This window comes from Centrocercus urophasianus, unplaced genomic scaffold (genome assembly GCF_019232065.1).
Source record: "Centrocercus urophasianus isolate 14NV4802_14NV808 unplaced genomic scaffold, USGS_Curo_1.0 seq_46, whole genome shotgun sequence".
Lineage (NCBI taxonomy): Eukaryota > Metazoa > Chordata > Aves > Galliformes > Phasianidae > Centrocercus > Centrocercus urophasianus.
Genome location: NW_024885044.1, coordinates 442,593 through 457,536, shown reverse-complemented (window position 1 = coordinate 457,536; position 14,944 = coordinate 442,593). Strand labels below are relative to the sequence as shown.

The 14,944-nt window shown below is 43.9% G+C and overlaps 1 long non-coding RNA gene across 5 annotated transcripts in view; it reads right to left on the bottom strand.

The window, feature by feature from the left end:
- The window catches only part of LOC122168774, a 44,862-nt gene extending 30,270 nt beyond the window's left edge, over positions 1 to 14,592 (bottom strand). For 3 of the 5 annotated variants that reach the window (XR_006171365.1, XR_006171366.1, XR_006171363.1), the window contains exons 1-3: positions 14,508 to 14,592; positions 6,584 to 6,641; positions 4,564 to 4,700 (exon numbers count right to left, since the gene is read on the bottom strand). This is a non-coding gene — a long non-coding RNA (uncharacterized LOC122168774). Of the gene's footprint in view, positions 1 to 4,563; positions 4,701 to 6,583; positions 6,642 to 9,996; positions 10,024 to 10,485; positions 10,584 to 14,507 lie in introns of those variants that run through there. The other 2 variants (XR_006171364.1, XR_006171367.1) reach the window with 2 other exon arrangements.
- Between the last annotated feature and the right edge of the window lie 352 nt (positions 14,593 to 14,944).

Genomic DNA, 14,944 nt, shown 5'->3' with positions numbered 1-14,944 from the left:
TGCACAGGTTTTATTAGCATATTCCATAATTCTGAATGTTGAAACTGTTGATCTACTTAGGACAGTTCTGAGTCTAGAAAACAAAGATGCATATATCTCCTGTTAAAATATTCAAGCTCCTGTTTTCAAATGTATATTCGACTGAGATCACCCCCTTCACAGCTACTCGTTTCAGAGCTACTTCAAGACCACATACACTAAACGTAAGGCTCAAAGGGAGAACAGCTTGCATTAGGACAGCTGTAGTGATTTTCAGCCTTCATTGACATCTTTCTCTCTTCCTTACCATACTTCCACACTGCAGCAGCAACTGCTGAACTGCCCTGACCAATGGCCCCGCACGTGAAGGCAGATCTCCACCAGCACGATGGTACCCACACCTCCTTGTGCCCACTGTTCACCTGGTGTTTACCCAACGAGTGCTTTGTGCCCAGAACTACCGTCAATCACGCGCTTTGAGATGGAGCACTGATTCCAGTAAAGCCGCACAGACCTTGCTATAAATTACCAATTTATTTTAGAGAAGAGTGCCTGTTTACAACAGAAAATCATTTACGATGCCTATTCTTTTGCTGTGTGCAGAATTAACAGTAGGAACAAAATAAAGACAAAATTTTCCTTTTGTCACACCGAGAGTGCGATTTCTAGAGGCATTTCTCTGAAGAGGCACCATTACAAAAGCACGCATTATTCAGCTACAAAAAGAAGTGGAGAAGCATACATACCATGCTGTGGAGATAATAAGCCACAGAAATACGGTACAAAAAAGTTCCCAACAAACTCACCACAACTATGGCTGGCAAGAACATAATTTCTCAGTGGAGTAAAATGCATCTGAGATATTTAACCCTAACATCATGCAGTCTGCTGCATCTCAGCTGGTGTTTAAACTGTAGCTGGTAGAGCTTAAACTGAGAAAAACAGTACTACCTCAGAAATGCAGGAAGGGGAAACACAGCCATTCCTTGTTTAGAAGAGAATGATTTCAAAATTTTGCAAAACAAACTTCATTTCTATTAACACAAGGATATAAATGGCGCACTTGTAACAAAGTGGGATGTGTGAAAAATTCAAAGAAGTGACTCAGCTGTACTTCCAATGCTGCTCCAATGCCTGAGGACATTCTTGCTAGGAACACCGCAGCCATGTTTTAGCTTTCTGTATTTCATTGCTTTTGTTTCTTTAATAGATGGCAGCACAGCGCAGGTTTATGAACAGGAACCCTGAGACACCTAAATAATTGTTATTTTCCATGCATTGTTCTGTACCAATAAGTGCCCACAGTCCCGTTTAACAATGGATGTAATGGCACAGAGCTGCATTTGGAAGACAGAAAGACATGTCAGATTTTCTTTGTACTTGCAAGATATCCTGTATTGTCCCAAGACCACGGGCCAGTACAGAGCTGCAATGTGTAGCATACAAATGCTTAAATCCATAGCAGTCACTGCATGCTGCATTCCTTACAGCAGCAGCCAAGAGAAATGTAAGAAAAAAGCAGGGTGGAGAGGCACTCACCACTTACTTCTCCAGCACCAGCTAATATCTTTTCTGTAACTAATCTACTTTAACACTGCACGTCTCTGCTTTGTAAAACACTCTGAAGCACTAACGTAGGTGGCCTTCTGAAAAATCAAGCTTTTCCTAACTGTTCTTTTCATTCACTTGATCTCTACTGAAATTCTGCAACAGGAATTAGCTGTTACTTGCAAAACATAACTGATTTTTTGCACTATGAAATACAATTTCGGAAGTACATACCAGCCCTCTGTTCTCTGTATGTTTCTCAGACTCAGTTTTGAATACTTGCCAAGATTATCAGCTAGTGATGCTAGCTAGAAGGAGTACCTCTGGTTTTAAAAAAACACCAGTTATCAAAAGATGTGTGAAAAAAGAGTGGAAGAGTTACTGACATTCAGTTTTGTTCCATTGGAAAAGATAGTAGGTATTTTCTTTTCCCCCAAAATTAAACATGCTATAGTTTTCTAAAATAGATTTCCTGTACTTTCTGTAAGACTGCTGAAACCCATTCAGCCAGGGCACACGTAAAATCTTTGGACAAAAGATTTGGTACCACAGTTTCACTCACGCAGAGTTCAAGCTTTACGGGAGAAAGGCTTTTCTTCCACAGATCTGCAAACTTCACAGGAGAAAGTTATTTCCTCAGTTCTGCTCCCTCAGGAGGAGTTATATTCTTATAATCTGTCAGACCTACAGTCATATTTGTAATTTATATTTAGTAAAAGGTCATTTCTTTTCAGACCACCCCTGGCTATTCCTAACACAGAATGAATTCGCATTACTCACTTTTCACCCACAGTGTTGACACTTCTCCCATTGCTCCCCGGCCCTGGAAGTCTGTGTGAAACAACCTGAATACCCAAACACATTCAAAGATCTAAAAAACCCAATATTCTGCAGCACCTTGAAATATAATGGCAAAACAGCGAGAGTGGGATTTTTCTGGTACTTGAAATAGCACACATTTAATTAAAAGAGGAAAAAAAATTAACTGCTCATAGAGTGCAGCTCTCAAGTACTTATACCAAGTCCGACCAAAAAGGCTACGGAAAGAAGCTGCACAAGTTGGATGCTGTCATTTCAGAACAAGATAAATTCACCTACAAAAATGGACAGCCCTGATTTTTAAATGGTAAAAAGTGCTTGAGGGGCAACTCTGCAATGGTGTCCTGCAAAACAGAGGAAAGAGGATAGACAGCTACAAAGACACAGAGCTGAGAGTACAGAAACTTCTGCAGTTGGCAGAGATCTTATTATGTTTCAGGCAACAGACAAACCTACATGAAAGCAGCTGCAGAAATTCTAACTCCACTTATGTCCTTAAATAATTCAGTCCTTCCTCCACACTTCTAGAAGTGAACAATTCCTTACCAACACAGAGCACTGCCATCAGAAGCAGAATTTACAGCGAGAGCCACAGTGTAAAATCTGTTAACAAGCAGCTGTGCTGCATCATTCATTCAAAGGTCCATGTAGCCAAACAATCCCACTTAAGCGATGACCAACTGAACGGTCTGACAAAGGAAAGGTTTGAAGAGTAATTACACCAACTTATTTCCAAGAGACTGAAGAATTGGTATCTATCTATCTATCTATATAAATCTCAATTGTTGGACTACTATCTATGAATGCCTTATCACTTTGGGAATATAACACCCTGTGAATGTAAGTGCCTGGGCATGTTAATACATCTCATTAAGTAAGTACCTTCCTCTCTATTTTTTATATGGTGAGCTTGCTTGCTGGTAATTTCTTAAGAAGATTGTATTCTTGAAATACGTCAGGGAGTGAATAATCCTTCTCAATTCACCTGCTCCACATAGAGAATGACTTCACAAACCAAACCTTTACCTTCACCCTGTCTTGTTCTTCCTCAGGCTAAATCTCGTCTGTTCAGATTTCTGCAGGGAACTTTTCTCATTTGTGCCCATCCTAGTTATCCCTCTCACAGCATTTTCCCACTGCAGTACACTTCAGGAGGGAGAGCACAAGAGCAGTACAGTGTGAAGCTACACCATTCCCTGTCTATTTTTCTGTTTTGTTCACTAATACTATCATTCCAAGATGCCTGCAAGCACAAATATACAATCACACAGTATTTTGAAAATTCACTTAGTAAGGACAAAAATACGTATTAAAAAGATTATACTGTCTTCCAGCATTAATCAAGCCAGCATCTGAATTAATAGCCTGGCCTTCTCCACTTCTTTCCTGGTATCCCAGTTATACATCATTATTTGAATAGGCAGACAAACCTTGCAAAACTTTCAGCTTTGATGCATTTCCCTGACTGGGTATCTGAGGTGGGCTTGACATGTTTGGAAAGTTTTAGGAAGCAAAAATAAGAAAATTGAAAGAACAAAATTAAAGAACAGTATCTGCTGTTCAGCTCTTTTAAGAATCTCAAATGCCTCCGTAAGTTACAGCAGAAATTTTAGATCGGCACAAATTGCCGTGGTTTCAGAGACATCTTTTCCCACTGCTACGAAAATCTTACCAATTTTGACTAAGTTACACTCCTGAATGTGTATATATCAACTGAGGTTAAAGATTCACGGAGTTTGACAGCTGAATTACCCAAAGAACACATCAGTACGTCCCGTGTCCTTTCCATGGCTGTTAACCAGACTGCATATTCACGATGTTCATCACACAGCTAAGGTACATCCTGGACCTCCAGAAAATGAACTAGCCTTCTGCAACTGAAATTAACAGAGGATGCACCAAACAAAAATTTGGATTGGTTCAGCTGTTCCTACAGCTGATAGCTGTGTATTGTTGCCTGCCCAGTGTTATGCATACCAGTGTAAGGCTACAGCATTTCCGAAGGGGAAAAACAACACAACACACCCATAATGGCCACTGCTAAATTTCACTGAAACAATCTGTTTTTTAAAAATCCCCTTTACAAACACAAACCAAGGGCAGTTCTTTTACATCACTTTCAATTCATAATCAGATCTTCTGTAAAGCCACATTAGATCTAGAAAGGGAATTTACAGCTCTTCCTCATCTGCTGAAAGCAATTTTAAAAATACTCACGTTTTTAAAGATGGAATAGTTGCACATCAAAACAACTGGCAAATTGTATTAAAAAGGCACCTTGGCTCTTCTCCACTTCAGGCACTTCCTCTTCTAGGAAGGAAATGTGGTGTACAACTGTTCTAATGCCTGTGGAGCTGTGGAGAGAGGAAAAACAGCTTATGAAAATTAAAAGCATGTGTGCTGAGTTTCAACATTATCCTAAATAGGCACCAGAAGTCAGAGAAGGTTTACCAAGATTTCAGAATGCACTACTGCTAACGTAAGTAACAAGAGACACATATTCAGAGGTAGAGTACAGACATTCACAGCCATCAAAAGAACACCTGTCATGATCTAAAGCTGAATTTTCTCCTTTTCTAAGGGTCCAGTTTTGTATGCTGAAGAGTGTTCATAGTGTCTAAAGGTCCATAGTGTCTAAAGGTCCAGTAACAGCTCAGCAGTGAGGTGGAAGGGCCCTCAGAAGCCACACAGTTATGGCTGCTCCTGATGGGAGGGACCACAGTGGTAGGAGGGAAGTGACAGCAGTGAAAAAGGTGAAAGCAGATGGCTTAAGCTCCAAAAAGAACACACAGCAATTGAGTTCAGTTTCAGTTGAAATTTGAGCCATAAAGGAAAACCTGCTAGTGAAAAACAGAGCATTTGTTTGCAAAAATACAAAAGACTTTTGATACTCTCTACTAGCAACTAAGTTGTTGGGACTTACAGGGACTTTTTTTTTTTAATTTTTGTTTGTTTGTTTGTTTGTTCTGAGACAGAGAGGCTGAGCATTGCACATTCTAGGGGTAAGGTGAGGCTTAGCAGGTAAATTAGTTGCACAAATTCTATCAGGGGCAACTTCAAAACTAAAACCCAGCAGATTCTCATCCTTTTAACCTTTACACAGCAGTTTCTCCCTTTCCTACTCCTGAGAGTACAAATTAATTTCTCCTTTTAAAATCCCTATGGATGCTGGGTTTTAAATTCAAATTTCTAATTAAAATATTATCTACTGCTTAAATTACCTATTTAGTCTTGTGCTCTCAGATTACTGCCATTACAGATGATAATGCTTGGGAAAAAAAATCATTTCTAGTCAATCAACATATTAGTTTTGTCTGATGACACAGAAAGCCTCTCAACAAAATGCTGCTGCATCTTTCGAGGGTAACCCGTAGCCCAGCACAAAGACTTCTTATTGCTTCATATTCCAAATTATGATGCCCCTATCACTGTACTAAGGGAATGGGGTGAGGGGTCAGGAAGGCTGTTCTTCCCTTCTCTGTATTAGAAGGAGGGGAAAAAATGAATAAGGAGCTCTGTTGCTTACTATACTTTGGTGATAAGTAATTGCTTAGCTTTAATTTCCATTCCCTGTTCTGAGATCCAACATAAGTACACGTTGCAGTAGAGTTAAACTGTTAAGTGTGCTATTTCTTACACTGAGGTATTCACTTTTTGAAAATTAGGCAAAATTACAATTGATTCACTTTTGTTCCAAATTGCCTTACCTCTGTTTCCTGCCCTTCACTGTTCTCCCCATGCTGTACACCATAAAATATGAAGCATTTTAATAAATGCCAACTTTTCTTTGAAAGCAAAAATGCACTGCATTTAAAGAAAACTTCCTGAAAGCAACGTCAGTGCACTGTCCCTCCCACAGTTATAAACATCACCAGAGGATATTAACTCATAGAAGAGCTTAAGGCTTAAGAGATATCTGTCTGGAATTAATGCCACAAACACTCAGTTTCTCTCACTTCTGAGTCAGTTAAAATTACACAATTTTCCTCATCGGGTTTTAATTATGTTCTTCCTTGAGGCAAACTTGCCCTCAGTTGACACAAATGTTAACATACTACTTTAAAACAAACATAAAATCTAAGACAATATAGAGCCCTAAATTTGTCAGTGCTCCATATAAATACTTTGACAGTTAACCTATAAAGCACGCAGAAAGGAGGATGTAAACTTTACAATTAACAAACCTCTGATTAATGAATTTTGGCATAGAGGCACAGACACGGTTCATTTCCCTCACCTTGTCTTTAGTGAGTGGAATGCTCTCATCCAGAATCTCTGATCTATCATCTTCTAACCTGCATTAAAAGAGAGAAGTATCTCGGGTGAGGATGAATCTTGAAGATAAACTCTTTTTTCTTTTCCACACGACTATTTCAAAGCACCTCTATCACTTCTGTTCAAAAAGATATCACAAAAAGATATTTACAGCGACTGTGCTGTAGAGTCTTGGGAAATTACTTAATTTCCAAGTAATCAACGAGACAACAAAATAACCAACAGCAGGTAACTTCCACATAAAAAACTGTAACCAGACCCTTCCCTCTCCTTCCCCAGATTTCCACACTCCTCCCAAGAGACCTTTCACCTTCTGTTGCAAAATACCGTAGAGAAAAGGAGTATTGAATTTAAAATGAAAACTACCTCTCATCCTCCATTGATTGTAGTGGAGAACAGCTAATTCGTACTTAGCGATCAATCAGTTTTTGGAAAGGATTTGACAGAGCCTATGGCAAATGATCCTAATTCAGGAACAGTAAGAAGGTCAGTCGTCAATGGACAAGAGGTAAAAGACCACTTACACCTAAATAATACAACTCAACCTGCAACCCACCGGCGCTAACAGCAAAACAAAGGAAGGCTGCCCTGGGTCACGTTTTGATCGCACCACCTCTAGCATCTGCGGCTCAGGACAGCAGGACTTCTCTCACAAAACCAGTAACCACATCAACTCACCTTTCTAGAAAGCGCCTTGATCCAAGAACAGTGATATTACCTCTTTGCTGCCTGACACAGCCAAGCTTGCTTTTGATATCCACATGAGGAGGAAAAAAATGGATAGGACAAGAGCTGGGCAATACTTTATGAGTTCTGATAGGCATTAAGAAGTTCTAACGACGTTTACATGACTTTTTTCTTTCCTTGTCTCTCCTTCCTTCTTACAAAAACTTGTAGTTTCTAAAAGCTTAGGATGGACAATGCCACACTTATAAATGACTCGTGGTAAGATTTCACGGCATTTTTATTACCAGTACCTGCAGATCACGTGTTTTAATAGAGCTATAAGCATTCTGTGATAGCAAATCAGACATTTCAAAGTAGTAATAGCTTTCTATTGTGAACAAACCAACAGTATTTCTGTCCTACTGGTCTCAGCACTACATACACCCAGCAGTGGCACAACTGCACACACACACAATGCTATCTGTACAATATCTACTTCATTTCCAATAGAAAACGGGCACTGACAATTGGGTAGAATGCTTGAATGGAGTCACAGAGAAAAACAGCCTCTAACCCCAAACCTGTATCATACAGTAATGTGAAAAACATTGGTGACCTAAGGTGAAGTTCACACTCCAATGAACTACCTCAGATTAAAACTGGGGCCTTTACTTCCCAAAGGAAAGCAAGCAAGCCAACAACTCAAAAAGGATTAGGGAAAAGCCATTCTTACAGCTCTGTGCTCGGTAACTTCTGTAAACACAGCCGCAGTTTGGGACCGTCAGAAAAAGGAGATGCACAGATTCAGTACAAAAGCCATCAACACAACCAGGTCACAGAAGACATGGAACAAATCTAAACCGCCTTTCTTTCAGAGTAAAAGCAAACAACCAGCACAAGACAAAGGAGAGTAGATTTTGTAGCAAGCAGCCTGTGATGAAAGGAAATGACATGCAAATATGATTCAGTAAGAGTCACTCTGCAGCAGTCTGCAGAACCACAGCGACAGAGGAGTTCAACAGGAGTCGGTACATGACAAAGGGAAACGATCCTCTTGGTACAGCAGCCTCTGGTAAGGCAGGGAAAGCAGGAGTGGCCTGAAACCCCACTATAAATTAAGATCAGTTTCTCCCTGTGCAATTGTTTCACTTTATCTTACTGAAGACCTCGCTGAGTGCTCAGCACAAGCACCAGAGCGGAGCAGACCATGGGGAAAACAAACAAAAACATAAAAAACACCATCAACCAAATCCAGTTCCTCTTAGTAGTTTTTACTATGCCAGTTTGAGGAGGGGGTGAGGAGCAAAGGTCTGACTGAACCTGTCTTCTAACAATTCAAGTCAGCAAGACAAAGCCCAAGGAGGCAGCAGCACAAAGAGGGCAGTTAGGAGACAGCACAGCCAGTGTGAGTGATGAATTAGGACACAAACCAGGAGCAGCCCGTTGCATGTAGGGCAGCGAGACCTGGTTGCTGCATACACTGCAGTTCAAGCTGCACTATTAAGCACACGTTCTTGATCTTTTGTATAATTTTTTTTTAATAGCTAGTTATTTTAAAGATACTGTGCAAATTCTAGTTGTGACTAGACAACCAAAGACCAAACTATTGCTATTCACAATAGTTGGAATCAATTCAAACACTGTGTTGTATTAATCAGATTCTGCTGCTGTATTAATCAGATTCCCAAATACTACTTGGTATGCTGCTGAAAGGAATCTGACATTGCGGATACTGGATAGAAAGGCAAAAAAATCAGCACACCTACGGCAGTACTTTGATGTTCCAGATAAGGCTAATGATCTGCATACAAGATAATTATTCTCAGCTTGCAGGTTGTGGCAAGATGTTGTAATGGGCAAAGCAAAGAGTGCATTGAAACTAGGCTAATATTTTCTGTAGAGGCAATTGGCAACAGAAGTCATCTCACAGCAGGTAAAAAGCTCTCTGGGTCCCTGTGAACAAGCTAACCATCTTCCATACAGAGAGCCAACAATGCCTGATTGATTGAAAAAAAAACCATAAAGGGACACATAAAGACTTCGCCTAGGCTACAAAACAGAAAAATTGAGTTAATGAACTTAACAGTAAATCAGACAGTATGTAATCAATAGCGAAGGACTGTGTGTTCAAACCACTGACTTTGAGCAGCTGACATCATACCACTGTAGCAACCACTATCTTGCAGGAATAAAGTTAAAAAATTCTGGACATGAAACTTGTCTCCTGTATTCTGTACTTCTCAGAGGCAGAACCGTGCCTGTTCTGTGAAGAGCAGACAAGGGGCAGACATGGCAGCAGCCAACACCTGAGGAACTTCAACCAAAACAGCTCCTGGATAAAAAGACCCTGAGGAAACGTTTCACTTCTTGCTCTTTGAAATGAATTTGACGCTTCATGGCAATTAGCAATCACCGTAGTTGACAGTGACACATACTCGAAGGCAGAGAAGAAAGACATGGTAAGCAGTAATACAGGGAAATGCCAAAGTTGCATTCATTCTTTGATGCAAGCACCAAAGCCAAGCAACCTTCAGACAGAACCACTTTCCGCCAGGGTCAGCAAGCAGCAATGCGCTCCTCCTGCCCACGTGCTCTGCCGCGAGCAGGAAGGCACGGACAACGGACAAGGAAGCGGAGCGCTGCAAACATTACCCAGCACACCAGACGCAATCCCACCATTAATTAGCGCTCCCCCATCAGTCATCCCACCTGCACCAGGCCCTCGGGCCCAAGGGCACTCAGCAGCTCGCACACGCAAACCCCGCCCTCGCGCCACGCCGGCCCGGGCCGCCCAGCAGCGCACGAGGGGCAGGGCGGAGCCAAAGGGGCCGGGACAAACGGAGGGGCGGGGCCTCGCGGCCGCGCACTCAGCAGCGCCGCCTGGTGGTCGCCGCGCCCCTCCGCAGCCCTGCCCGAGGCGGCCGCGCCGCCAAGATGGCCGCCCTGCGCGGCGTCACGGGCCTGGAGGCGACATGGCTTCCGGCGCGCGCCGCGGCGTCCGCCGCCTCCGGAGACCGGCACAGCGCTCCGCACGGCCCAGCGGCTTTCTGTACCGCCGTGATCCGCCGGGGGGAGAGCAGAGAGCCCCGGGGGCATCAGGCCACGAGAACGTGCCTGAGGTATCCCTAGCGGCGGGCGGTGCGCCTGGCCGTGCCGACGAGGTAGAAATTAGAACAAAAACAAATAACAGTTACTTACAGAAGTCATTCTGATGTTACAGCTCACAATATTCACTCTTATGGCCAACCCTCCCCATCAGAAGATAAACATGAGACATGCGCAGGGATGGCGCAACTGCAGCAGAGCCAAAGCGTGCTGAAGAGTTGGACGGCTGCCCCCCAAAGCGCCTTTCAACTCGATCAGTTCCATCCTTGTGATTTTGAAGTAATTCACGCTAATGATGTGAGAGGACGTGGAGTCACCACCCTCAGCACATACCAACACTTGGCCATCACACTCAGATTTCTCTACAAAAAGATCTTCCCCCAGCTGAAGGTTTCTCACTACCACCTGCTAACGCTGGTGCCCCAGGCAATGGGGTGCTGTAGGGATGCACGACTCCAGCATGGATTTCTGGGTTACAGTGCATGGTGGGCACAGCTGTGAACGCTGCCAGCACACTGAGGACAGCGATTCCAGAACCAGAAAGGACGAACTGTCATATCACAAAGAAAGGTAACAAAAGATCCTTCAGCACGTGGAAGAGGTTCTGCCTGTTTTCAGAAGGATGAACACATGCTCCCGTGTAAGACACAGCATGGCTGAGGACATAAACCTATTTGCTGGAATGCAGATATGAGCACTGTCTGTGTGTTGAGCAGCAGGAACATGATCCAACATGGCCCAAAAGCTGTGCAACCATCTGGAGCAGCACTGAGCTAAGATTTGTGTATCGGTATCAGAGGAATGGTGAGCAGCTGGAGGTTCTGCATCTGCTCAGTGGCCACACCTGACAGCCCACTGATGGTCCTTATGTCTAACCGAGCTCTGTGAGAAGTCTCCAGCAGCATGAGCCTTTACATTCACAGTGTAATTTCACTTAGACAAGACATAAAACATATCCACAAAGGGTTCCCAGCCCCTTCTGGGTGTGCACATCTAGACAGGAGAAACCTCAGGACACGTTACACTCCACAGGTTTATCAAAGAGATCCATGGCTGCTATAAATCAATGCATGGATTTCAGTAGTGCTAACACGAGTTTACATCCCCAAACAATCTGTTCCATGTCTGCCTCAGCTAAAGATTTCTCTGTGGAAAATCTGTTGTCCTTCTGCTACTCCTTTGCATGCTTAAATAAAGGACCAGAATTTCCACATCTACTTCCTCCTCAGAATGAAAGAGCGCTCCTTTGTGCCACTGCACACAGGCTAGCTCTGGAAAGATCACTGCTAAGCAACAGAAAAATACATTCTTTTCATGTAAGAAAGATCCCAGTCACTTCATGTTGCTAAAAGCCACATTTAATTTGTGAAAGAAACATGGAAGCACTGAGTCTGATTTCTTACAGTCTTCGTAAGGCAGAAAAACATAACTGCTAGCTTTTTTGCTAAATGTAATTTAGAGCAGTGCAACCTTAGTGGTGGTGCATACATCAGATAGGCTGCAGAACAATCCTATCAAACAGACGTTTCTTGGCAGGTCTGTGCACTGTCAGCTTCACAGGCCCAAAGCCGCTGATCCAGCCACGTGCTACTAGCAGAGTTGGCTTAAAGAGGCAGTTCAAACTGATATAAAGCTTACAGCTTTGAAATGACTGTTTAGCAGTAGCTATCACAAACTGCAGAACTGTAAAATGAAGATAAATTCCAATAATTTACTTGAGAATGCATGAAAGAAACATCCACAGAAAGAACTTGCATTAGCTGTACAGGTTACTGTCCTGTTCTCAGCAGAATGAATCAAAGAAGTATCTTGAGTTGAAAATGAAACTAACCATTAATTTCTTTGTCAAATCGCATTAGCTCAGATTAGTTGTTTCAGTCAGATCATTACATTGCCACGCTAGGACCAGTACTGACAAAGCCAACAAGTAGTGAGGGGAAGAGCAAAGCTGCTGGGCCTTTCCATAGCAGCTTATCCTAAAGCCTCAGCCAAAGGCTCAACAGCACCACTTCCAGAGGGCATTTCAGCGTTCCCCTTTATTCGTTGTTGATTCCCCCACTTAAAACCATAACTTCTTTCTGTAATTAGGGGGAAAATTGAAGATAGCTTTATTTTATGTAGTATATACTGTAACCGTAGTAAAATCCCTTTCTCACCACTTCCCTCAACACCTTTGTTCCTCAACTGCAAATTTCTCCTTCTATCTTCCAAGCCCTGGATAAGAGAAGCTTGTTTAACTCTTTAACACTACTTCCGTTTCGTCTCAACCTCATTACAACCCCCTGTGCAACCTTGGAACAATTTGTTTGCTTTGCCTCAGGACATACATATTTATTTCAAGATTGCTCCCTTGTACAGACATTTTGGTCTGGTGGTGTACACCATGCCCACAATAAACAGTGTTGTAACTTATTCATTACAGAAGGGGGGATGAGAAAGAAAATTCAGCATCAAATTTTCTCTACAAAGTTTTCCAAAAAGCGTTCCACTTCCACTCAGAACACTGAGCTGCTTTTGTTAGATCTTGAAGAGTTCTCCTACCATGTCATTAAGATGAAAAAGTAGGCATAGAAAACATTTAAAATATCCAAACCAGAGAACCACACTCCTCTTATAACATTACAAACTCCATCAGGTAGGCACATTTCAGTATCGCTGGAAATTAACAGGCTCTTTGGTACAACATCCTCTTATACCAGCTTCAGAATACTGAAGAAACCCTACAAGGAAAAAACAGTCAGTGGGTAAAGGGAAAGAAAAACAGTGTCAGATGTATTTCAAGAGTAAACAGTCTTCTGTGCCAATTTACAGGATAGATTCAAGGCAGGATAACACACCACAGTCTTGAAAACCTTCAAGTAGCAAAATCTTCTAGACCATGCAAATACTTTGTTTTTTATTCATTATTACTTAGTTTCATTTGTGACAACTGTTCAGCAAAATTTAACTAAAGTAGGAATTACATGCTAGAGACAAATGTTATTGCTAATTGCATGATAATAAAAGCAAAACTAAGGTAGTGCTCTCTGTGGAAAAGAACTGAAAGTCCTCGCTGTGGTTTCAGCAACACTGTGCTACATCACAAAGCTGAGCTGGCAGTACAAGGCCCAAGGGAACATTCCACAAAATCTGTAATTAATTCTTGAGTAGGAAAAATCCCTCAATTATATCACTGCTTTGAACAAGCTACCAAGATATGCAGTAATCCAGAAAGTCTGGTATTAAAACAAGTGTATAATTTCAGCTGAAGATGAATAACAGCAACACAATGACTTGCAAGTAGCAAAGAGTACAAGTTGTTCCTGTATTCCTTGTAAGAACCAACAGCCTTAACACGTCAGTTACAAAAATACACAATCTGCCATGCAACACTACATGGGAAACCTGGTTTTGTTAACTGGAGCCTTCTTTGTTTCTTATTTAACATCACTTTGAGTGGCACTCGGCGATACCAGTAGAACCCAAACAGCTGACATGACGCTGCAATGAAACTTCTTCCCTAAGTAGTCCAGTTTGCAATGTCATCTTAACCAAGCTTGAAAATTCATTTTTCTGACTGTCAATAGCTTTAGCAGTGCTTGTTTCTGCACACCAGAGATGCAGAGATGACTGACTGAGAGGCTCTGAATCCAGACGCAAGACAAAGGCTGTCGCTGGTTTAACCAGACAGAAAGGAGGCAGGTATCGAGGACTGCGTCACAGCACCTCCCCGAGCACACCGCGCACAGCAACACAGCGCGCTTCCGAGCTTCAGATGTGTGAAAGAAGTCCGATTTATTACCGGCCCGCGTCGCCCGCAGGCCGAAGGGACAGGAGAGGAGCCGCCGCGCCGCGCCCCGCACCGTGGCCATCCCGAGCCGCGGGAATCGCAGCCCGCGGGCCGCAAACCGCCCCGGGCATCGCCTCGCCGCACCGCGCCGCCACCGGAGCGGCAGCCGCGTTCACGAACGGCAAATAAACAGACAAGCCAGAGGGCACGCGAACGCTCCACCGCCCTCAGATCCGAACCAGAAAAGCGCGGCGAGCGAGCGGGGCAGAGCCGGGAGGGCAGAGCCTCCGCTCCGTGTCTGGCGGCCCGCCGTCACGCCGGGTCCCCCGGGGCGCTCAGGACTTACCTCCCACCTCCCCGCGCTGCGGGCCGACCGCCCGGCCTAAATCTCCACGGCCGCGGCTGCCGCCGTCGCTCCCGCGCGGCTCCCCGGCCGTTCCTCCGGCAGCAGCATCGCTCCGCCAGCAGCCGCTCGCCGGCCGACTTGAAGGCAGCCCCCGCTCCGCCTCCACCCGCCGCTCCGCTCCGCCCCGCGCCCCGCAACCCCCACGGCCGCCCTGAGCAGGACGCGCGCGCCACGCGGCGGCCGGGAACGGCACGTGCTGCGGCACGGGGCCGCGCTCCGGGCCGCTCCGTACGGCGGGGCTCGTCCTCGCAGCCCGACGCCGAACAGCCCGCATTTGGGACGCACCCCGTCGCCGAACAGCGCTCTGGAGGATGGAGGATCTCGGTAGCGCTCCCAACGGAAACGACAAGAACCAGCTGTTCTCAGCACGTTGGCTG